A 23,125-nucleotide genomic window follows, 5' to 3' on the forward strand; every position below is an offset into this window, starting at 1 on the left:
CTGGAAAAGGAAATGGCAACCTACTCCAGTTCTTGTCTGGGGAATCCCTTCAACAGAAGAGCCTGGTGGGCTACAGTCCTTGGGGACACAACTTAGTGACTAAATCACCACCACCAAGAGAGTAGATCTTAAAAGTCCTTTTCACAAGGAAAGAAAAATTCTGTAACTATGGTTAGTGATGGATGTTAACTAGACTTATTGAGATGATCATTTTGAATTCTATTTAAATATCAAATTCAAAGGGAAGCTAGAAAGAAAGCTGCAGGTAAGACCCCGGATAAAGACCCCGGAGTAGACCATGGGGGAGAGGGATGGACAACAGAGGTCCAGGGAAGGGGTCTCATCATTGAGGGGCAACCATGTCAACTCAGCCAAGGAGCAACAGAGATGAGCTGGAGGAACGGCAGCGCCCTTCTCACACCTTCAATTTTAGTCCCTGAGCAAATGAGCTGTAACTTTGGAGTAACAGCATCCCCAAGAGTGGAAGGGGAGACAGGGGCTTTACCTCCCCAGCCTCTCTGAGAACAAGAAGGATTCTGTGGACTTTTCAAAAATGTCTGTCACTGGCAGCACCTATTTGTTGCTGCCTAGTCGCTCAGTTGTGTCCAACTCTTTGTGACCCCATGGACTGTATCCCACCCGGTTCCTCTGTCCATGGGATTTCCCAGGTGAGAATACTGGAGTGGGTTCCACTTCCTTCTCCAGAGGATCTTCCCCACCCAGGGATCAACCTGTGTCTCCTACATTAGCTGGCAGATTCTTTAATACTGAGCCACCAGGGAAGGCTCCAACACCTATTAAGCACTTGCTAAATACGAGGCATAGCTGATGCTGTATGTGCAATATTTAATCCCCAAACACCCCTGAGAAGCACTTGCCGTCATGCCCATTGTATGGATTCAGGGCTGCTCTGTAGGGTTTTGCTCAACATCTCACAGCTAGTAAAAGGAGAGAACAGGGTCTCTAGCATCCAAATGCTGCACTTTACCCAGAGCACTGGCCAATGCCATGGGGCTCCCAGATGCAGAGAAGTGACAGGATTAGAGACTCGGGGCTGCCATGTGTAACTCATTTCCATTCCCGTTACTTAATTCAGCTCTTAAGAAATCAGCCTGCCCTTCTAGTACAAGAAAAAATGAGAAAAAATGCGTGCAGCTCTGATTTTCAGCTCAGAAGCATCGTGCCTAGAGCTAAAATAGCCCCTTTGGAATTGGAGAGTGAGGCAAACAGAAGCCCTGGTTATTATAGTTCATTTGATTTAATTAAAGCCATAAAAGCACACCACAGCTTTGCAGTGGGTACTGACCCTTCTGCTTTGCTTGGAGGACTCGGAGGAGTCGCAGTCTTATCTGATGGGCAGAGACCCAAGTCGCCACCGCCACTCAGCTCGCGTTACAGCCTCTTTACCTTGACTTTAGTCTTTTGTACGCTGTTTCTCTTCTGTCCTCTTGTATTTGGAAGGTGATCTGCTGATCCCTTTTTCTGTCTGTTTTACTGGGCCTCCTCCCTGGTCTCCTGTGTCTGGACCCCAGCCCTCCACTCCGAGCCTTCTCTTGTCCCCTGAGTGCCAACAAGGCCTTGCTGATGGTATTCCTTGTTTGCAGAAGATAATGACTCTCTCATCTCTTCCTTTCTCATCCTACCTCTTGGCCTATTGGTCAAGGTCCTCCCAAGGATCATCCGTCCTCCCAAGAAGTATGGTTTCTCTACTATCCTTCTTGAGCAATAGGCTCCAGGGGCACCTCAAAGTCACTGGTGTTTAATGCAGTGGCTGAGACCTCACCACCTCCCTTCTTTCCTCTTGACTCATCCATTGGCTGAAAGGGCAGCTGCCCCAGTTAAGTTTTTTTTCCCTTGATCTCAAATCTGCTTTAAAAAAAAATTATGTAGTATTTTTAATTGGAGGATAATTACTTTACAATATTTGCAGGGCAGCAAAGGAGACCCAGGAAAGGTTTTCAGTGGATCTGTTTTCTCCCCGCGTGCTTGGACTTTCCTGTGCAAATCATAAAATGGCAACTCACCTCCAACTGAAAGACAGAAGCCAACTCCCCCCATCTGGCGAGGAGATGCGCGTCTTGCTCATTGCCTGGGCAGGTGTGGAGGCCCCCAGCCTCGGGAAGGAAACAGAGATAGCTTGAAGGAGCTGGAAGGGACCCTTGGGAAGGGGCTGGTATGCATCTAATATCGAAGGAGCTAGAGACCATTGTCACAGGTATCAACTCAAACATTACAGTGGGAGCTGGGACTCTCAGACAATCTGGCAGCCATGTGGGGTTTTCTGAATGGGCTCACATGGCCCACCAGCATGTGTGACTCTGGACCACATCTGCAACACAGCTCCCAAGCCTGGGAGGCTACAGATCAAACTGAAAGTCACCCCTGGGTGCTTTGGGCCTGTGCTAAAGAGCTGTGATATATGTGGCTCCCTGGAATGAGCCAGATTTCACCATCGCTTCCATCACTTGTGTCTTCCAGCCTCTTCCCAACCTGCCTCCCTCCACCCCCCACCCCCACCCACAGCTCCTCTTCCTCCTCTCAGTTTCTGATTGTCTGCACCAACCATTGGGCACTTAGGTGTGGCCTTGTGGCACTCCTGGCATCCTATATGGAACTTGTGCCTAGGGCATTATTCTTTAAATAGGGGGGTGTGTGTGTGTGTGTGTGTGTGGTTCGGAAGCTTCTGTCAGGAGCAGTAGTTGAGCTCTGTTGAGGAGGCACAAGTTTGGAGTCTTAGTTAGTTGTATACGGACCTCTGTTTGTCAAATAAAAGGCCTTCAAGGATTCTCACATCCTCGTCCTGCAAGAGACTCTGAAGATGCGTTAAGGAACCTGAGATGGGAGAGTGTCTGAATTACCTGGTTGGACCCAACGTAATCACACGAAACCTTAAAAAAAGAGAGAAAGAACCTACTGTGCTGCCGTCAACAAGAGGGAGGTGTGCTGTCACCACATCAAGTTTTAAAGACTGAGGAAGAGCCACAGGCCAAGGGATGCAGGCAGCTTTTCGGAGCCAGAAAAGACAAGGAAATGGATTCGCCTCCAAACCTTCCAGAAAGAAATTCGGGTCCTCTCACATTGTGACATTAGCGCGATTGGACCCCCGATCTCAGAACACACCCTCTGCCAGGGGCCTGAAGACTCTCTGAGAATGCACTCTTTCTTTACAAATGTTGCACCTGTGCCATCAATAAACACACGTTAGTAGAATGAACACTTGAACAAATGAAGGATAAATGCACACAGAGCTCACTCCCAAGGACGACCCTGTTCCGAAGGAAAGACGGCAACCTCAAGGTCACAGAGAAGACAGGCTCTTGAGCCCCCGCGTGGGGAGGTTGAAGCTGCCCTCAGCACCTCCTTTGAGAGGTCTGCCCTTTTGTCATGTGGGAAAGTAACACACACAGGGGGAAATGCCAGAGAAAGATGATACTGTGGGTAATTAAGCACTAAATGGAATAAGAGGGCTGTGGGAAGGTTGGATGATGAGAAACTGAGTCTGGAGAGGGTTATTAATGAGTGTGGACTTGACCTGGACTTTGCAGGATGGCCAGGACTGGATATGTCGAGTGGGAAATCGGACTGATGGAGAGTGGATTTGTTGTTTAGTCATTCAGTCATATCTGACACTTCACAACCCCATGGACTATAGCCTGCCAGGCTCCTCTGTCCATGGGATTTTCCAAGCAAGAATACTGGAGTGGGTTGCTGTTTCCTACTCCAGGGGATCTCCCCAACCCAGGGATCAAACCTGCATCTCCTGCGTTGGCAGGCAGATTCCTTACAATTGGGCCACCAGGGAAGCCCAGAGTGGCTTGGCAGGGGTTGATTATGATGAATAGTTACATGGTAGAAACAGCCCCCATCTACTGAGTTCTTCCCAAATGCATCAGCTCATGTAATCCTCCCAAAGACCCTCTAAAGTGTTGCAGAAGATATCTTGACACTTTCTGATGTTTGTGTTCTTGGCTGCCCAGCATCTGATCCCCCTTCTCAGGTGTGGTCAAGTTCTCCCTCTCTGAGCTCTGTGTTCCCTTTCTCACACTGCTGACCAGAGGCTGCAAAGCCCAGACCCTTGCTTCCTCCATTACCCAGCAACCAGGACATGGACATGTGAGCTGGTGTAACCATCAGATCTTTATCAGGAGCAAGTGGCAGAAATAAAGGGGACAGGGAGAATTTGTTCCAGCAGCAACACTGGTAGCAACATTTGGATTCCAGAAGCAGTAGGGCACATGGCTCTTCTTGTTTCCAGCATATTTTCTAAGCCTGATTTGATACAGCCTTCTCAGTGATTCTTTGAGCTACTCAAATCCCAGTAGAAAAGTCCTTGTATACCTAAGTTGATCAGAATAAATCCGTGTTATTTACAACCAAAAAACCCAGCTGATATAGTAGATTAAAATTATTTTATTGCAGGTTAGGAATTTGAGGCTCAGAGAGGTGAAGGGACTTGCCCAAAGTCACATAGCGTGTACCTGTTTGATTATAAAGCTTGCATTCTTAATACTAATCATGAAATGTTCAAAATGAAAATTGTATTATAGAGGTTTCTTTTGTGGATACTTCAGAGATGGTAGTTTTGTGTGTGTGTGTGAAGGATAATTAGGATAAAACAATTATGTTGCTGGAGATAGTATGTACGGGTAGAACCTTTGTAAATGGCAAACTGGAACTATGCACCAAACCCCTTAAGTGTTCAAGTCCTTTGAGTTAATGATTCCATTTCTGGATCTCTATTCCAAGGCAGTGTTTCATAACATTTTTTTTTATTAACTGGCCTTTGCTAAGTTAAGTCGATTCAGTCGTGTCCGACTCTGTGAGACCCCAAGATGGCAGCCCACCAGCCTCCCCTGTCCCTGGGATTCTCCAGGCAAGAACACTGGAGTGAGTTACCATTTCCTTCTCCAGTGCATGAAAGTGAAAGTGAAGTCGCTCAGTCGTGTCCGACTCTTAGCGACCCCATGGACCCCAGCCCACTAAGCTCCTCCATCCATGGGATTTTCCAGGCAAGAGTACTGGAGTGGGGTGCCATTGCCTTCTCCCAAGTGGCCCTTAATTAGATACTATTTTTAGATGCTTTTCCCCTTGGCTCCCCCACCATTTTATATCACAGACATACTATATGGTTGTTTCTGTCCTGCATTTGTATCTGTATTTTATACATTAAAAGAGTAAGATTTATTTCACCCCCAAGAATCAACTTTAGTCCCCTCATGAGCAATGATCACTCCCACTGAGAATTCATTCAAACACAAGTATCATGGATTAAAGTATGAACAAAATACCAAGCTATCATAATAGTGATGGTGTTGAATAGTTTGATTATCAACAATTTTTCCTTATCCTTTTCCATATTTTCTAACTTTTTATAATGTACTTGTATTGCTTTCCAATAGAAAAATAGTTCATGATATTTTAAAAAATTTTACTGGGGTACAGTTGCTTTGCAATGTTGTGTTAGTTTCTGCTGTGCAGCAAAATGAATCAGCTATACGTATACAAATATCCCCTCTTTCGATTTCCTTCCCATTTAGGTCACCACAGAATACTAAGTCAAATTCCCTGTGCTATACAGTAAGTTCTCATTAGTTATCTAATTTATGCATAGTTTTATGTTTTCAAGGTGGGCTACTTCCCCAAATAGGTCAGGCTGGGTCAAGGAGGTCTGCAGTTCCCCAAGGGGACAAGTGTCTGTTCCATGCTCTTTGCCACTGCCTCACTCCCTCCCTTGCTCAAAGCACTGTCCCCACTTGCAGATGCCAAATGTATTAATACCACCAAGCCAGTGTGTGGAGGAAGGGAGCCTGGAGAAGGGGAATTTTCTGTGATTGAAGCAAGTCTGCAGGCAGTTCAGAAACTTCAGTCCATCCCACAGAGGGAGGCTCAGGAACCCAGGGCAAGTCCTTTGGGCCCCAAGCCTTCAGATAGGTTTTCCAGGCTGACATCCAAGCCCATCCTGGAGAGAGGCATTCTGTCGATCACACTGCTGGGGAGATAATGGATGTGAACACCCTCCTCTCCCTGGTGCTGTGTGATCTTGTACAATGACACGAGCAGCAGAATGGGCATGATCAGCCAGCAGATACCGCCAAGACAGGGCGATTGCTTCTAATGCAAGCATCATGGCTGCTGCAGGTCTGGTCTGGCCAGCTCTAGAAGTCAGTGCTTTGAAATATTCTTTAACATCCCAGGGTATTAAGTCCCTTCAGATCCAGGAAGATACACCCAGAGCCCCACTCAGGACAGGGAGGAGCTCTGGCCCTTCACCTGGGCATATAGCCTGAGAGCAGGGAGACCTGAACTGTCTCTGGCCAGGAAGAAAACACCTGCTATGAATTGAGTGTGTCCCGTGAAATGTGTTATGTTGAAGCCCCAATCCCCAATGTGACAGTATTTGGAGGTGGGGACTTTAGGAGGTAATTAAGGCTAAAGGAAGGCTTAAGGATAGGGCCCTAATCCAAGGATTGGTGGCCTTATAAGACAAACCTCTCTCTCTTCCACTGTGTATGGACATCATAGGGAGACCAGGAAGAGAGAGCTCTCACCAGAACCCAAATCCTGCCAGACCTTGACCTTGGATGTCCCAGCCTCCAGAACTGTGAGAGAATAAATCTCTGTTGTATGAGCCACGCAGTCTGGGGTAGTTCATTCCAGTAGCCTGAGCTGACTAAGACGATCTCCTTCTCAAGGGGGGACCTGTGGATAATCCCCCTCCAGCCACTCAATGGGCCACAGAGAGAATTTTCCCAACTCATCCCCTCCTCTGTGCCTGATCCTTTGCCTGGACCCTCCTCCATTCTCACTTGGAAATCCCTACAGGTTCACTCATGCACTCATTTCATCAAACTGTTCATTCATCCTTCCCCTAATACAGGTAGCCCCTTGTTTTTGGAGGTTCCCTTTATACCTCTTCACTTTTACAAAATTTCAAGAGCTCCTTATTAATACGTGTGTGTGGGTGTGGGTGCACTCAGTCGCTTCAGACGTGTTTGACTGTGCAACCCCATGGACCATAGGCCACCAGGCTCCTGCATCCATAGGATTCTCTAGGCAAGAATATTGGAGTGGGTTGCCATACCCTTCTCCAGGGGATCTTCCCAACCCAAGGATCGAAGCTGGGTCTCCTGTATTGCAAGTGATTCTTTACCACTGAACAACTGGGGAAGCCCATTAATATCTATTGCTGCCTAAGAAATGACCCACAAATGCAGAGGCTTTAAACAGCACATATTTATGACTTGTGTCTGTGGGGCAGCAGCTTGGGCTTGGCTTAGCCGGGTCCTTGCCTTCAAGGTCTCTCACAATCAAGGCTGCAAGGAGATCACTTTTCCAAGCTCACGTAGCTGTTGGCAGGTTTCTGTTTTTTGAGGGTTGCTGATTGTGAGCCTTAGTTTCTGGCTGGTTGTCACCTTCAGTTTCTCTCCACATGGGACTTCCCAATGTGACCAGTGGCCTCATTGAAATGTGCAAACTAGGAAGGCACCAAGAGTCTGCCAGCAAGACAGAGTGACGCAGCTCATCACCTTTATCACAGTTGGAAGCAAGTTACTCATGCTCAAGGGAAATCACAGAGGTCTCTGAGAGGCTGCCTCCTACAGTCAGGATGGCGCAGCAGCAGAAGGGTGGAGGCAGGCAGGTAGAGACCCCGAGGGCTTCATAAACCCAGCCAACGAACCAGGGCATCGTCATGTAAGAGATGGATTCTCCTTCTTTTCTTTTAATGCACCTTTCAGTTTGGTTTGGTTTCTCAAAGTGACTTTAGCCTGCTTTGCTCCCTGAAACCCCTTCTTGGAGTTACACGCACCACACCTTCAGCCCCCTTCTTGTCTCCATTCCTGAACTGGTGTCAGTTCACATGTCATTTAGAAACATCTCAGTAAGATTTGCACAGGTACAACTGAACTCTACTCAAATCCCCTGACCTGACCACAAGCAAGGGACACGCCAAAAAATATCAGTGAGGCATCAGCAGAAGGTTGCTTTTGGCTGTAAGGAAAACCAGGACAGATGCGGAGACCAGAGGGAGTGGTCAGGCCAGGCTGGAACCCTCCTGGGGCCCAGCTCTTACCACAGGTTTCCAAGTTGTTCCCGAATGATGGTGCTGCCAACAGCACTCAGGTGCTGCAAATCTATCAACCTCCCTGCTGTTCAGAGAGCAACCCCCCAAAAGTCCAAACTTCCAAAACCGCAGCCAACTTTCCCTGAGGAAACAGCCTAAAGTCGTGATTCCCTAATTGCTGGAAAAGTCACTTGATTACGGTTGTCACCAGGATGACAGTTCTTTCTTTTCATCTAGGTTGAAAAATGGCCACCGTTCTAGCTGTTAGCGGTGTTTACTGGCTTCCTTACCTTGATCAATTTTCCTGCACACGTAAGAGAGTGTTCTTGCCAGAGCTCATTTCTCTGTGCTTAATAAAGCATTTTATGGGCTACTTTTTTGGCCAAAAGCCCCCGTCCTCCACCCTTTGATCACAGACTCTGCACATACAGAACTAGTGTCTAGTAAGCATTACCTGCCCAAGTGTCACCAGCCACATCCAAAACACAGCCTCCCAGCTTCCATTCAGGAGCCCTGAGGACTTCTCCTTGCCTGTGACCCTTAGATCCTTTTGGCCTCCATCTTTGCCCCGCCTATTATTAATTTCCCAGAAAAGGAAAGAAAAGCACCATCATTGCTGGATTCTGATATTTCCCCCCAAGTACTTCTCTCCATCACACTCAACGGTTACTGCACATCCATTTGGAGGATGGCCACCTTTTAAAATGAATGGTGACAAGTTTCCAAGTGCAACAGCTTTGATGTCTCGGCCAGAGGACATCTGCTCGCCTGTTATGACATTTTTACCTTCTAGGTTTAGGCCAAAATTGTCCCCCTGGTCCCTGAGCCCATCTCCCTGCTGGAGTAACACTCCTCCTTTGTTTCCTTGGCTTCACATTCTCATCCTGTCCTTCCAACACTTTCACTTCATCCCTCCATGTCATATTTTACCTTGGACCAAGAGACACGCTGCAGCTGACAGTCCATCGTGTTGCCTTTGAAGTATGCTGGCTCTGGGCTAGGCTCTGGCTGGAGGCACAGCTTACTGGAATTACTTAGAAGTCTTCTTTCCGCTTTGTCTCCTTCCCTGTTTATTCGCGGAGGAGAATATCCATGATCAGGAGGGAAAGTATGGTACAGTCAGTTCTCTGTGTGAGTCAGCCCAGGACACATTTTCTCGCTTTCTTCCCTCCAGCAAAAACCGATAGTGTTGACCGAAGCCCGCCACCCGCTCCCTTCATCTCCAACTTCATCCCCTCTTCCTGCCAATTCCAGCATCTCCCCTGCCTGGGAGAGGTGTTGAGGTTTAAGTCGGGGGTTAGCCACCTGCCCAGAAGACCCTGTCCAGAATTGCTGCCCACAGTAAAAAATTCTTGTGATTTCACCCAGTCCCCCTGCTCCCTTTGAAAATACAGGGTTACCAGGAGATTTGTTTAACTGCTTTAAAATTATGATTTGCATGCGGGAAAGCTGGGAACAAAAAGCCCCTGTGTGTATAAAAATGCCGCATATGCCTTTGTTAGAGTCCTTTCCAAAAAGAAGTGTGAGCTGACAAATAGCCAGGGTGCCTGAGGGCTAAATGAACTATTAGGTCACCTGATGGTCTTGCGAATAAACCTCATCTGGAACCTGGCCTCCATTCCCCTAGGACACCTCCAGACCGACGCTCGTTTCTCTGCAAGTTATGCTTTAGTCTCCATCAGGAGGCTCTGCAGCCAGGACGCCCTACTGCAGGGGACCACAAAGATGAGCAAGAGGACCATCTGAGGATATGGTCAGCGGGCACACAGTGCTAGGCACTTACGAGGACTGCAAAAATGTTACTTGGTGAGCCATCTGCACTGCTGAGTCCACCACCCCCTGGTTGCCAAGCCAAGATGAATAAACTGGAGTTCAGGTAGCCCCCGAGACTCTTGCAAACCTTAATTCAAAGAGGAAGAAACTGACAGAAAGCCCTACTCACCATCAAACCCCACCTCCTGAAAATGCTGTGTGTCGGAACAGCAGTGAGTCATAAAACCTTAGTGGGTGTCACCCTGCCCTCTCCTGGAAGTGGAGTTCTGGAAGGCAAGGAGAACGCCCACGATCACACAGCAGTCTTTCCCAGATGGATTAAGTCTAAATTTCAGGGCTTCGCTGAAGGGTCAGTGATAAAGAATCCGCCTGCCAATGCAGGAGACACGGGTTTGATCCCTGATCTGGGAAGATCTCACATGCCTTGGAGCAACTAAGTCCACGTGCTACAACTACTGAGCCTGTGCTCCGCAACAAGAGATGCCACTGCAGGGAGAAGCCTTCGCACCACATCTGGAAAGTAGCTCCTGCACGCCGCAGCTAGAGAAAAGCCTGCACGCAGCAATGAAGACCCAGTGCACTCAAAAATAAATTAATAAAATAAAATTTAAAAAAGTCTGAATTTCAATCTATGACTGCAGATGCAGGCTCTAACAATGGCGTTCCTCAAGGATTTGCTAATAAAAATGAAGTCGTAATTGTAAAGTCCTCCTTACCAAATAACACTCAGAATGTTCTGTTCAAAGTACAGTGAAGCAGAGTGTTACCACCACAGAGACCCCCAAAGCCAGCGCATGGACAACTGAACCTGGCAGCACTGCCCCCTACCCCCCAGCACCCACCACCTCCACCAGAGCCCACACCGTGATCCAAGCCCCTGCCTGCTTCCTGCTTCTTGCCTGGATTTCTGCCCATGACCACCTTCCCAGCCCTCTCCCTGCCTCATCCTCCACTTTTTCCAATCCAATCTAGACACAGACGCAAGCAGTGAACCATGCAAAATGCCAACTAGATCCTGTGGTTCCTTGATTTCAAATCCCTCCATGCATCTCCAGGTGTAAGCAGGACAGAGTCCAGCCTATATCATGCCACACGGCCAGCCTTTTGTGATCTGGCTTCTGCCTTCATTTCCAGCACGAATTTCTCCCATCCCTCTGCCTAGTCGTGCAGAAATGCCTACCAGCTCTTCCACTCTTTTGTGCCTTTGCCTGTATTATTGCCTCTTCCTACAAGGCCACACCTATCTTCTGTCTCCTGAATATTAAGTCCACTCATCCTTGAAGGCCCAGCTCCAATGCTCTCTAAGGAAGTCGTCCAGCACCACCATAACTTGTAGCAATTTGTGCATGCCCTGATCACATGGCAGAATTAATGCTTATATTTCAGTTCCACATTAAACTATAAATCCTGAAGCCTGAAAACAGAACTCTGCCCAACTGTGTGTCCTAGCACATTGCCCAAGATGTAGGGGCTACAGAAGAGATGCTGGTTTATGAGAAGAACTGAGATGATTTATTAAGCACCTACTATATGCCCAGCACTAGGGTGAAATAAATGAACAGAAAAAAAATCACTGTCTTCTGAAGTTTATATTATAGTAGGATAATAACTAAATGCAGAACTATATAACAAAATGCAGAACTACATAACGGCAGCCAGTGACAAGTACTAAGGGGAAAAATAAAGCAGAGTGAGGAGATGGGGCTGAAGGGAGTGCTATTTTACATGGCTGGGGTCAGAGACAGTAATTCTGAGAGGTGCAGGTGGGCCTGGATGTACAGAAATAGGAAGTCCAATTAGGGGAGAAAATAGGGAAAGGTGGGGCTTCCCACGTGGCTCAGTGGGAAAGAATCTGCTTGCCAGTGCAGGAGATGCAGAAGATGCGGGTTTGATCCCTGGGTCAGGAAGATCCCCTGGAGAAGGTCATGGCAACCCACTCCAGTATTCTTGTCTGGAAAATTCTGTGGACAGAGGAGCCAGCACAGTTGCACAGAGTCGGACTCGACTGAGTGACTGAGCGCACACGGCACACGGGAAGGGTGAGGAGCAGGGTCGTGGGGTGAACATGTGTTCAGCGAGTTCGAGGAACAGGAAGGTGGCCTCTGTGGCTGGTGTGCAGTGAAGAAATGACCAGACTCCCATATCTGACAGGAGGATTTATTTTTTAAAAGAAATAATAAATTGGCTATTCTAGGTACCTTGTATAAGTAGAATCAAACAGTACTTGTCTGCACCAACTGTATACTGGAGTGCATTTTTATTCATCGAGTCAGAGAGTACATTGGTAGATGCCAGGGGCAGAAGTGGGGTAGGAAGCGGGATGGGACTTAGTGTTTAATGGGGACAGAGCTTAGGAAAGTAAAAAGTTTGGCAGATGGATGATGGTGAGAATTGTGCAACAATGTGAGTGTACTTAGTGCCACTGAACTGTATAGTTAAGTATGGTTAAAATAGTATGTTTTATATTGTATGACTTTTACCACAATAAAAAAAAATTTTTTAGAAGAAACAATAAAGACAGAATTCAAGAGGGTGGTTGTTTATAAAGAGGGATGGGGGAGGATAAGGGAGGAGGATACAGGTCCCCAGGAATTACTGTCAGTATTCTGGGGCTGATTGGTGGTGTCGTGGGTGTTTGTTATAGACCGAGTAAGTAAGTAGCACATGCGTGAGCCAGGAATGATCGCTGATTCTGTGTCCTGGAGAGAGCCAGTCTTTCCCCAGGGGCTAAACATTTATTCTGAAATGATTGTCCATATCCTACTTAAGACAGCCCTCTAAGTTCAGTTCAGTCACAGTCGTGTCTGACTCTTTGAGACCCCATAGGCTGTAACTCACCAGGCTCCTCTGTCCATGGATTCTCCAGGCAAGAATACTGGAGTGGGTTGCCATTTCCTTCTCCAGGGGATCTTCTCAACCAAGGGATCGAACTCACGTATCTTATGTCTCGTACTTTGGTAGATGGATTCTTTACCACTAGCGCCACCTGGGAAGCCCAATAAAATACCATATTTTGAGGTTCTGGGTAGACATGAATCTCAAAGGGACGCTTTTCAACCCAGTATGTGGAGAAAATGATACATAATCCAAAGGGCCATAATAAGAATTAAATTAAATAATGTATTCAAGGCACCTCGCACAATATAAGCTTTCTTCCTCCTCCTCCTCATTACCATCATCATCTCAGGGAAGGAATCCTGCTTCTAAAAACATTCCTTCCTGCTAACTGAGGCGACCACAAGTAAGACTGCCAAACAGGCCTAGGCTCAAATCTTGGCCGGGCAGCCTCTGGCACATTACTTAACCTTTCTGAGCTTCAGTTTCTTTATCCACACGGATGGAGATATACATGCAACACAAATGTCATTTACTGCGTGGGAGGCACTGCTCTAAAAGGTTTACGAGCCCTGTCTCAGACAATTCTCAGGACAACCCTGTGAGCTAGGTATTACTATTATCTCTATTTTACAGTCAAGGAAATTGAATCAGCAAGTATTTAAGACAGTCGCCTAAGGTCACATAGGAAGTAAGTGATGGAACCAGAGTTTAAACCCAAGCAGTCTGGCTCCAGAAGTCTTCTGAGATGAAAAGAGAATAAATAATAAAACAAATAAATAAAACATACAGCCAGCGCTCACTCGATACACAGCAGTCAGTAAATGATGGGATGGTAACCAGGGTTCCCTCTTGCAAACCTTTCCCCTCTGCTGACCTCAGGGCTGCCTTTCTTCCTTCCTCTCTCTTTCTCTCAGTTCACATGCTCTGGTTGTTGACACTAATCCATATTTAAATATCCAGGCTGCTCAAGTTTCATTCAGTGTCCTGGGCTGTCTTGCCCTCTTTTTCATCTTCTCATTCTCTCCAGTGTCTGGTGATCATGATGGCTGGGGTTGGGGTGGGGGTGGAGGTCAGCGAAGGGGAGGGAGCGGTAAACTACCTCTCTGGCAACTGGGGAATGTGGGCGGGTGTGTGTGTGGGGGGGGTGTTTCTCTCCTGGGGTAGGGTCAGAGTTAAGCAATAGACTGTAACAGGCAGCTCAGGGAACTCCACCCAATGCGGCCGTCCACTAAACCCAGGCATATGTTTGCTGTCCTGGGCACAAAGACTCTTGAGCGATCCATCATGGAATAAAACCTCCATTAGGTTTACAGCTTCCCAGCTAGCACTGGCGTTAAAGAACCTGCCTGGCAATGCAGGAGACACAAGAGATGAGGGCTCCTTCCCTGGGTCAGGAAGATCCCCTGGAGGAGGGCATGGCAACCCACTCCAGTATTCTTGCCTGAACAGAGGAGCCTGGCAGGCTACAGTCCATAGAGTTGCAGAGTCGGACACGGCTGAGGTGACATAGCACAGCACAGATTTAGGAAAGCCACCACCAGAGAAGAAAGGAAAAATCTCCCATTGAGGATGCTGCTCCACCGATGGTGGCCAAGGCAAGAGGAGTGAGCTCTCTCCTGAGCATCTGTCTTGGACGCCCTTCCTCTTACCTTGTCCTACTCTACCCTGAGCAAGAGGCGCTCACACAGCTCAGTGCGATTTTCCAGGGCTCCATCAATCCTGCCCACCCCTGCTGGTGGTCAGCTCTGCCCTCTTCCAGTTGGTGCGGTAGGAGAAGCAGGAACCCCGCTCAGCCTGGTCCTCCTCCTGTCTTTCCCAGAATCCCAGCAGGATCCACAGAGAGTGTGAACACTTACCCAGGATGGAGAAGTAGACAGATCCAATGAGCACTTAAGCAACTCTAGACAAATCTGTTCACTTTCCCTGACCAACCAACAGCATGGGACAAGCTGTTTCCAAGAAGTAAAACAAGGGGCAGTGCTCAGCAAATGGTGATGCAAACAGCTGGCCGCTGCTGCTCCACCCTTCCCCTTTCAGGGGCCCCATCCTCTTCCCTCCTGGGGACCTGGTGCCCTTGTGCCATGGGGAGGGGCTCCCACCCACTTAGATGGCCCTGCCTTCCCTCCTTTCTTCCTCTTGAGACTGTACCTTTCCTCACCCCAGACTTTTGAGGGCTCGATCTCATCTCCCTAACAATGGAAGTGATTAAAGGAACAAATCCCTGCTAATCTATCAACCAGCTACTGGGCTGGCTGCACCTCCCAGAGTTGCCCAAAGTGAATTGTGAGTCACTCGGTAGTGTCCAACTCTCGGTGACCCCATGGACTGTAACCTGCCAGGCTCCTCTGTCCATGGGGATTCTCTAGGCAAGAGAGAATCTCTCTACTGGAGTGGGTAGCCATTCCCTTCTCCAGGGGATCTTCCCAACCCAAGGAGCGAACATGGTCTCCTGCAATCCAGGCAGATTCTTTACCACTGAGCCACCACGGCCTCTTCAGGTAATTCCTAAATTTGCCTGTGCCCCGGGGGCTGCTAAGATGAATGCAGAGTTCACACTTCCTGGATGGAGGGAAAGTTGTATGGGAGTAAGAAAATATCAAATTGACTACAGACACAAATGATGAGAACTACGTAATGAACAAGAAAGTCAATACAACAAACTCTAAAAATATTTCCTTTCTTCTCCCAACTTCTTGAAAAGACATAAAGTTGAATCAATGATTAGAGTACAGAAGAAAAACAGTTTACACTGGATGCTATGAGATGAGGGGGCAGCTGCTATGAACTGGTTACTAAGTCCGTGAAAACACACGAACAGGAAGTAGGCCAGTCTGTGTGCTGGGAGCAGGGCACGCCACACAGGAGCCTGGGCTCCAGGCAGGCTCAGCTTCACGGGGCCCTCCTCACCCAGCCCGCCCGCCCCCGCCTGCCCACCCCCACCTGCCCGCCTGCTGGAGTCCCCAAGACCAGGCTGTCTCAGGGCTCCAATCAGCCCAGACATTTTAACGGGGATTTAGACTCCTGGGGACTGAAATGAATTGTGCCCTCTGGGAGCATAAATTATACCCAACTCCTTTTTTAAAAAAAATCTGAACTCACTTTGCTTGCCTTTCAATTCTGTCTAAAATGCATGGAAAACTTCAGATTTTTCCCTGCCTTATACCTTCTTCCTGCATGTTGTTGTAAGTGTAGTCATATATATACCTACATACATGTGTGTGTGTGTATATACATAGTCTATATGTTGTCTATTCCAAATACCTCATACAAGTGGAATCATACAATATGTGTGCGTGTGTGTAAATTCCTTTTATACGAGGTACTTGGAATATTCAGATTCCTAGGACAGAGGTCACCAGGGCTTGGGAGGGAGGAAAGGAGGGTAGTTAGTGTTTAATGTGGACAGAGTTTTGGTCTGGGAAGATGACAATGTTGTGGAGATGGATGTTGGTGCTGGTTGTACAACACTGAATGCACTTACTGCCATAGAACTGGATACTTACAAAATGGTTAAAATGGGTTTGGTTGTTTTTATGTATTGATATATTTGTGTTGATATGTTGTATTGATATATTTCATCACCAATATAGAAAATGTATAGGATAGAAGGACAGGGAAGCCTGGCGTGCTGCAGTCCATGAGATTGCAAAGTGTCAGACATGACTGAGTGACTGAACAACAACAAAATAAAATATATACAAATTAGCTGACCTCTTATTTATATATATGTATGTAACTGTTTTCAGACAGCCTACATTTTCCTTTCTGCTCTCTCTCCTCCATTCTGAGCCTCAGTTTGAGCCTTTGATGGCCTATTTTCTGGGTTAGGGTTTTACACAACCCAGAGGAGGATCTCAGGGCTAAAGACCCCACGGCCCTCTCTTCTCTCTGTGTTCCCCCTCAGCCACCCTCTTCTCGGTTGCTTTTAAAAAGCAGAAAGCTTTACTAGTTAGAGAGAAAGTCTGTGATTTTCAGTGGTACATTTAATAATTCATAAATCATGAGAGGTTCAAACGGGTTCAAAGTTTAAAAGTTTAAAAGTTTTGCTGAAGCTTTAAAGTTTAAACTGTCAGAAGCTTTGACAAAAAACTTTTCCTGTCTGGAGTATTTAAGATCATTGTGCCATATGAAATGTAGTAGGCAGGGCTTCACTAGTGGCTGAGACGGTAAAGAATCTGCCTGCAATGCAGAATACCTAGGTTCAATCCTTGGGTCTGGAAGATCCACTGGAGAAGGGAATGGCAACCCACTACAGAGTTCTTGCCTGAAGAATCCAATGGAAAGAGGAGCCTGGTGGGCTACAGTCCATAGGTGCACAAATTGTGCAACTAACACACACACACACACAACATACACACACAAGATTCAGGACTCCATGTGGTCCTTCTCTTGCAAGAAGTTTCTGAGAAAATTCTGGCATCGTCTGTGTGGAGGTGTTCCTCCGTGGCATGAACACAGGGTTCCAGGGAGCCAGCAGGTATGGGAGCAGGAGCTGTGACTGGTAGTCACTACATTATGAGAAAGTACTGGATTGGCCAGAGTCACCACTATGTGGGGCTTTCTCTTTAAAAGAAGGGAAATTGTAAAATGAGATCCTGGCCAGCATGTGTAACAAGGTCTTGGCTGAAGACCGTAAACTGTGCATATCTGCTATTTCAAAATCTGGATGCAGAGAGGCCAGATCTTCCACTGGCTTCCTGCTGACCTTTGATTTTTTTTTTTTTCAGGCATAATTACTGTATTTGCATGTGCAATTGAGTGTGGTGTCAGTCGCCCATGCCATGGTCGCCTCCCTCTCAAACCGGGTGACCGAGCCCAGAACATGGGGATAGTTCCTGACATAGTAGCCTTGTACCCTGATGCTGCATTTACTGTGAAGTTTTGATAACATCACTTGATTTCTCAGAAACTTACCATGGTTCCTGCTGGCCTTTCAGGTCAGATCCAAGGCCTTAGTCATGGGCTTTCAGAGTCATTACAAGTCATCCCAGACATTCAGCACAGACTTGCAAACCCTCCCCTCCCACCTGCCTGCTCCTCCACCATTTCCACTTGCTGGCCCTCCCACCTCAGATGCTCTTTCTTCTTTTCATCAAATACACCTTTGCATTTCCTCCAAATTCTCCAATTTCACAGGCTTCCACAAGCCATCAGCATCAATGCCAGAAACAACGTCAGCACAATCGAAATCCTTTCCCAGGTTCTAGGATTTGGTGACAGCGGGCTGTAAAAGGATCCCATGACGTGAATGAGATTATACCGGCCTCCCTACGCGGGTCCCCACCCTGGACAATCATTACTGCACTTTCACATAAATGACTGCCTTTGATTCTAACAACCTCCCACCCACGCCTTTCTCCTCCTTCGGTGCTCTGCTGGCTTCTCCAAGGATTGCCAGTGAGAAAACCCAACACCGATTTTCACGTCTGTCCCGATGGCCGCTTCTTGTCATCTGACACTCCCACCTCTGTCTTCTGGAATCTTTCTGTCCTCTTGACTTTAACTGACTTTAACTTTCTTGCCTACCACTGTGAGTCACCTGGGTCTCCCCAGTCCCGCTCCTTCAGGATGGGGTTGCTCACATTCACAGAACCCCTCCTTTCACTCCTAGTCTAGCTTTTTCACTTGTGACTTGAGCTATGAGCCATATGCTACTGATCCCAAGTCTGGGTCTTTCCTCCTCAACTCTCCTGGATCCTGGGGCCACCTTCTGTCTTCCCATGGGCTCCCCAAACCAGAATCCAGCAAAGTCAACAACCATGAGTGGATTGCCTTCCACCTGCAATAAAAATGGGTTAAGACCCTGCTCCCTCGCCCACATCCATCATAAACTCAGTATTTCATTTTCTTTCTGCCAGTGCGCCTTCTGTATGTCCTATTTATAGTGTCTAGTTGTCCAGAGTAGAAATCTCAGCGTTAGCCTTAGTGTCTCTCCCCACCCCTCAAGCTTTCCATGTGACCGGAGAGTTACCCCTGTTGCTTCAGCACCACGTACCTCTCTCCCAGCCCCTCCTTCTACTCCATCCTGCTCTGATTTCCTTAATTCAATTTCTTGTCCTCTCTGGTCATGACCTATTGCACTGACCTCCTCTCTGTCATCTTTCCCCAGCCTTTTCCTGTTCCCGTCTTTACAAGATCTAACACGGAAGCAGTCATGTCACGTCTGTCCTTCATCAGATCAGATCAGATCAGTCGCTCAGTCATGTCCGACTCTTTGCGACCCCATGAATAGCAGCATGCCAGGCCTCCCTATCCATCACCAAATCCCGGAGTTCACTCAGACTCACATCCATCGAGTCAGTGATGCCATCCAGCCATCTCATCCTCTGTCGTCCCCTTCTCCTCTTGCCTCCAATCCCTCCCAGCATCAGAGTCTTTTCCAATGAGTCAACTCTTCGCATGAGGTGGCCAAAGTACTGGAGTTTCAGCTTCAGCATCATTCCTGCCAAAGAAATCCCAGGGCTGATCTCCTTCAGAATGGACTGGTTGGATCTCCTTGCAGTCCAAGGGACTCTCAAGAGTCTTCTCCAATACCACAGTTCAAAAGCATCAATTCTTCAGCGCTCAGCCTTCTTCACAGTCCAACTCTCACATCCATCCATGACCACAGGAAAAACCATAGCCTTGACTAGACGAACCTTTGTTGGCAAAGTAATAATGTCTCTGCTTTTCAATATGCTATCTAGGTTGGTCATAACTTTCCTTCCAAGGAGTAAGCGTCTTTTAATTTCATGGCTGCAGTCACCATCTGTAGTGATTTTGGAGCCCAGAAAAATAAAGTCTGACACTGTTTCCACTGTTTCCCCATCTATTTGCCATGAAGTGATGGGACCGGATGCCATGAGCTTTGTTTTCTGAATGTTGAGCTTTAAGCCAACTTTTTCACTCTCCACTTTCACTTTCATCAAGAGGCTTTTGAGTTCCTCTTCACTTTCTGCCATAAGGGTGGTGTCATCTGCATATCTGAGGTTATTGATATTTCTCCCGGCAATCTTGATTCCAGCTTGTGTTTCTTCCAGTCCAGCGTTTCTCATGATGTACTCTGCATATAAGTTAAATAAGCAGGGTGACAATATACAGCCTTGACAAACTCCTTTTCCTATTGGGAACCAGTCTGTTGTTCCATGTCCAGTTCTAACTGTTGCTTCCTGACCTGCATACAAATTTCTCAAGAGGCAGATCAGGTGGTCTGGTATTCCCATCTCTTGAAGAATTTTCCACAGTTGATTGTGATCCACACAGTCAAAGGCTTTGGCATAGTCAATAAACCAGAAATAGATGTTTTTCTGGAACTCTCTTGCTTTTTCCATGATCCAGCGGATGTTGGCAATTTGATCTCTGGTTCCTCTGCCTTTTCTAAAACCAGCTTGAACATCAGAAATTTCACGGTTCATGTATTGCTGAAGCCTGGCTTGGAGAATTTTGAGCATTACTTTACTAGCATGTGAGATGAGTGCAATTGTGCGGTAGTTTGAGCATTCTTTGGCATTGCCTTTCTTTGGGATTGGAATGAACACTGACCTTTTCCAGTCCTGTGGCCACTGCTGAGTTTTCCAAATTTGCTGGCATATTGAGTGCAGCACTTTCACAGCATCATCTTTCAGGATTTGGAATAGCTCAACTGGAATTCTATCACCTCCACTAGCTTTGTTCATAGTGATGCTTTCTAAGGCCCACTTGACTTCACATTCCAGGATGTCTGGCTCTAGGTCAGTGATCACACCATCATGATTATCTGGGTCGTGAAGATCTTTTTGTACAGTTCTTCTGTGTATTCTTGCCATCTCTTCTTAATATCTTCTGCTTCTGTTAGGTCCATACCATTTCTGTCCTTTATTGAGCCCATCTTTGCATCCTTCATATCACTTCCCAAAGCTACAGTCCATGCTCTCGGACATGAATACAATGTCCTCCCCATCCAGGCCCCCATCAATCTCAACCTCTGCACATTCTCCAGCACCCTCCTTCTCCTCCCTCACTCTCGGCTCCAACCAGACCAAACCTCCTCTGTTTTCTGAGCCTGCAGCCTCACCCACTCTCCATTCCTCTGCAAATATAATTCCTCTGACCTGGAAGGCCTTTATCCTTCTTTGTGCCTGGTGAGCCCTCATTCATTTACGGGATCTAGCTGGCTTCCACCATGAAGCTTCTGAGGACTCCAAATCCATAGAGACATGCCCTTCCCTGGACCACTGCACTCCACACATACTCCCTTCCCCTGAACGAGCGCCCCTCACCTGTGGGTCTCAGGACTGCTCACCTTTGAGCCCTCAGCAACTAATACCTGATTACAATTTTCACCATTCCTGGACAAAGAGTGAGCTTTTGGAAAGAAAAGAGGAAAAAATTCTCATTTCAGTGAATCATCTCTCCCATCACACTCAGTCTTTCTCTGTGGGTTGTAAAACCCATTGATCCAGTGGCATGCATTTTAAGTATCGCGTGTAAAGTTCAGGTTTTTACTAGAGTGACTGTAGCCCATTTTGTACTAAAATTATGCAGATGTTGGTATGGTTTAGAGTTGACTCTCTTCTCTGGCATATAAATTAAGGATAATTTAGAGAAATATAGGAACCATATTTGTGTGTAGGTTTTCCTTTGCTTCAGTCTCTGGGGAGATGACCCTTGCATAGTCAGGTTTTGAAGTCAGATGGGGTTTAAAACGTGACTCCATCGGTGAGTGACCTGTAGCATGTCATTCTGCCTCAGTTTTCTCATCTGTAAAATGGAAAAGTGACAGCTGTTGTAAAAATTAAATGAGATCATATCCTTATCACAGAGGAAACCCTCAAGCATTAATACCACTCAGTGCTTGAGGTAAAGTGCTTTTATATATTATGTAACTATATTCACATGCAGACACATACACATATTGCCTGCAACAACTTATAATCTGTACAACAGTTCTATGTTGTAGGTACTGTAACTACCTCCATGTTATGGATGAAGAAATGGGACATATGAAGTATCTTGCCCAAAGTCACACATCTGGTTTGTAATAGGCCTGGAATTTAAACCTAGCCAATACGGAGTTCAGGTCTGTGCTCTTAACACCCATCATAATGGCTCAGTGGACTCAATAAATGGTAGCTATCATCATCATTAGGGCTTCCCTGGTGGCTCAGATGGTAAAGCATCTGCCTCCAATGTGGGAGACCCGGGTTTGATCCCTGGGTTGGGAAGCTCCCTGGAGAAGGAAATGGCAACCCACTCCAGTATTCTTGCCTGGAGAATCCCATGAAGAGAGGAGCCTAGTAGGCTACAGTCCACGGGGTCGCAAAGAGTTGGACACGACTGAGCGACTTCACTTTCACTTCCCTCATCATCGTTACCATCACTACTACCATCAGCAGCAGCAGCAGCACTGTCACCACCATCATCATCACCATCACCACCATCGTTACCATCACATCCCTGTCCAGCATGTCGCCGTGTCTATCTCCTATTACAAACCCGCTCTAGCTAGGCTGGTTACACAGCCAGCCCTGGGGTGGTAATTTTGTTGCACAAACAAAATTGTATTCATCTGGCAGCCTCTGGGGCTGCCCCAAAGCTTGATCTGGTGTGAAGCTTATTCTTCGATGGTAGGAAAGACTGTCAAGGGAGGCCTTGGGATTCTGAAGAGTCAAGCCAGGGTACAAGCTGGCCCGAAACAAAGCGTGTGGCCCTGGCACAATGTCACCCCACTTGCTTGTTGTCTTCCTTTTCTCAGTTGCAGAAAGAGGCCAATTGATTCCTGCCTCCCAACCAATTCCAGCCAGACCGAGAGATTTTGTAATCGTGTCTGTCTCGGAAGAAATCCGACACAGAAATGCTCGCTTGGGTTGTCCAGGCGTTCCACCCTGGAGCCAGGAAATGCGAACTCTGAACCCAGTGTCACTGTTTTGTTGTAAAAAATCGCATTACTTGTAAAAAAAAAAGAAAAGGAATTTGATGTGTCTTAATGCCATAGGCTTGTTTACCCAAATTTCCTCTAGCGTGTGTTTGCTTTCCTTCCCTGTCATCATCTACATTTACTGACTGTCCTTGTTTACCTATTTGCCCCCCAACTTTCATCTCCAAGTATATTCTTTGCCTTGACCCCAATTAAGGGTCTTTGCCCTCCTTGTCCATACAAAAAAATGCTTTCCTAAAAAAAAAATGCTTTCCTGAAACTCTTGCTTTTGAAAAGGGAGATCTGCCTTTCAATTCTGGCTGCTTGGCATTAGATGAGTTGCCTTCCCTGAGCCTCAGTTTTTGCATACATCAAACAGCTGTAATAAAGAACCCAACTGGGAATTCCTTGGCAGTCTGGTGGTTAGGACTCTGTATTTTCACTGCCGTGGGCCCAGGTTCAATCCCTAGTTGGGGAACTAAGACTCCCCACACTTCACATTGTGGCCAAAAAATAAGAAATTAAAATTTAAAAAAAATTTTAAATAAAAAACTCAGCTGGAAAAGAGTTGTGATTAT

General features: G+C 46.9%; 1 long non-coding RNA gene across 3 annotated transcripts; it reads right to left on the reverse strand.

Annotated features, from left to right (window-relative positions):
* Positions 1-1,880: 1,880 nt before the first annotated feature.
* On the reverse strand, positions 1,881-15,366 carry LOC133237577 (uncharacterized). Of its 3 annotated transcripts, XR_009733255.1 has the most exons (5): positions 14,530-15,366; positions 12,674-12,821; positions 8,993-9,128; positions 8,517-8,634; positions 1,881-4,338 (listed from the first exon to the last, which is right to left on the reverse strand). It is a non-coding gene; the product is annotated as an uncharacterized LOC133237577 (long non-coding RNA). The 3 variants fall into 3 exon arrangements; XR_009733253.1 differs by lacking the exon at positions 8,517-8,634 and having other exon boundaries at positions 14,530-15,363; XR_009733254.1 differs by lacking the exons at positions 8,517-8,634; positions 12,674-12,821 and having other exon boundaries at positions 14,530-15,355.
* Positions 15,367-23,125: the final 7,759 nt, after the last annotated feature.

The sequence above is a fragment of the Bos javanicus genome, chromosome 24, assembly GCF_032452875.1.
Source record: "Bos javanicus breed banteng chromosome 24, ARS-OSU_banteng_1.0, whole genome shotgun sequence".
Lineage (NCBI taxonomy): Eukaryota > Metazoa > Chordata > Mammalia > Artiodactyla > Bovidae > Bos > Bos javanicus.